Source organism: Penaeus japonicus, unplaced genomic scaffold (genome assembly GCF_977035675.1).
Source record: "Penaeus japonicus unplaced genomic scaffold, GWHDUDI00000001_assembly GWHDUDI00000014, whole genome shotgun sequence".
NCBI lineage: Eukaryota > Metazoa > Arthropoda > Malacostraca > Decapoda > Penaeidae > Penaeus > Penaeus japonicus.
Genome location: NW_028234416.1, coordinates 27,723,185 through 27,725,684, shown reverse-complemented (window position 1 = coordinate 27,725,684; position 2,500 = coordinate 27,723,185).

Sequence of the window (2,500 nt, the reverse complement as noted above, 5' to 3'; positions counted from 1 at the left end):
GTCGTCCAATGAAATGAAAATTGGAATTGGCACCGTTTTGTGTCGCGTTATATCATCCTAAATGTCGCAAAACAAGACAAAGAGAAACCGTTAAAAACAGAGTGGAGGAGCAATATGTAATTTAGAAAATTCGAATTCCAATAACTCGCTTGCTTTCCCCATTACCATAAATGTTTACCGATGTTTAGTCAAAAAGAAAACAAAAAAAGGAAACGCTGCAGCAGCCTACTAATGCAATCCATGCACAGAAAACAGCGGGACTGACGCATGCAAAAATCCGCGAAATCGTTAAGAGTTTTGGTGTCAACTGCAGGCGAAGGCAAGTAGAAAGTTCAGGTCATTAGTGCTTTTTCATGTAAGGGTTTAAACGGGATATCGTTCTTTATCAGTAGCCTGTGACGTCATCATTTGGAAATCGAGTCATCAGTCTTCGTACTTTAATATAATCATATGTATGTGTGTGACACCTATTTATTGAAATGTCATATGTACGTCAATTAATCTTTGAAAGTTACCAATGATAATACTCAGCCTCATTGTATTTTCTTGCTTTTTATATGATGTTGGAATCAACCCGTAAAATGCATATATTTCAAAACGATATAACTTGAACAAAGACCTAACTAGGTGATACAAAAAAATCTTCTATCGCCTTATCAAACTTTCTCTTTACTCCTCTTTTTTTTCTTCGAAATCTTTTTCTTCTCATCCTCTTCTTTCCTTTTTCACCACTTCTTTATTTACTTGCATAAATAAAGACTTCTACTTCTACTCTGCATTGATTCTTCTCTTTATTTCCTTTCCTCCTCTTCCTCTCTTTTCTTTCTTCTCCTCCTCCTCCTCTGCACCCTCTTTATTTCTTCTCCTCTTGCTTTTTCCCCTCCTTATTCCTTCTCCTCCTCATCCCCCTTTTAATTTCTCCTCCTCTTCCTCTTTCCCCTCGTTATTCCCTCTGCTCCTCTTCCCTTTCTCCCTTTCCCGAACACGAGCCATTCAAGAAGAAAGCCTCTTGCAGTCTCCTAGCGGACTCGCTTCCCATCGCTCTCTCAGCCTGTGACTGGAAATCCCTCACTTGATCTCTCCGAATCTCCTTCCTTGGTTGTTTTAGTAATGAACAAGTCAGTTATCGGTAATGCTGCATTTGTTTCCAATCTAGCTCTGAACCAGCAGTGAACTCTCTCTCTCTTTTTTTTCTCTCTCTCGTCGCTCTTTCGCTATCGCTCTCTTTCTCTTTCTCTCTCGTCGCTCTTTCGCTCTCGCTCTCTTTCTCTTTCTCTCTCGATCTTTCGCTCTATTTCTCTTTTTTTTCTCTCTCTCTGTCTGTCTGTCTGTCTCTCTCTCTCTCTCTATCTCTCTCTCTCTCTCTCTCTCTCTCCCTCCCTCTCTCTCTCTCTCACTGTAGCCACACAGATATCTATCACGCCCTATCATTCAAGCTTGTTCGGAAGCGTTCCCGTGATCGTCTATCGCGATATCACAGAGCTGACTTGCCTTTACTTCTTGAACAATCTCATCAACAAAAAACGTTGCATCACTGGACAAGTTCAAACTTACGAAATGTTGCATCTTGCTTTCCGGACCTCTCAGTCCTTTCAGAATGTAGTTCTTGTACTTATGTTCGTTCTCTGAGTACGGTTATCCCTGCTAATCAGTCCTCAATATCAACACAGTCAATTCTTGCAAAGACACTCCTCTGGGTTAATCTCTTCTTATGTATCTTTCCTTCCATAGCATTTTGGGGGCTATTTTTTTATTGATATAGTATATTTTCGGGTTATTAATTTTCCAAATTTAGTTGTAATCTTCCTTGAAGAAATAAAAATATTTCTTTGACTTAATCCTTAACGGTAACAGTGTCCTTACTTTCCCTATTTAGATAACTTAATCCTTAACACCATAACATCCTATTTTGTAATACTTTTGCATCCATCCGTTCTCTTTCTCTTTCTTTCTTTATCTCTCTCTCTCTCTCTCTCTCTTTCTTTCTTTCTTTCTTTCTTGCTCTCTCTCTCTCTCTCTCCCTCTCTCTCTCTCTCTCTCTCTCTCTCTCTCTCTCTCTCTCTCTCTCTCTCTCTCTCTCTCTCTCTCTCTCTCTCTCTCTCTCTCTCTCTCTCTCTCTCTCTCTCTCCCTTCCCTCTATTCCAGCTTCTTGAACCTCTCCTCTCTAGTACAGGCTCTACATGAGCTTGAGTTGACGCTGTATCTTTTATCGTTGTTAAGCGAGAACAAGAATGGAAGGGAGGAAAGGATTGTTGTGAGGATAAATAGCTTGGGGGTGAAAATCTTCATTATATAAACACATAGAACAAGACCTGTACAGTGAGCCACAGTGATTTTGTTTACCTTCGTACCATCCTTATTTGAACAACTAAACCCATACGTCTACTGTACTCTGTATATTTACTGTGCTCTCATTACATCGTCCGTCCAAAATAAAAACAACATATATACTCCCTTCAAACTAGCTAATCATGTTAACAGCTGCCATCATTATTGGCAT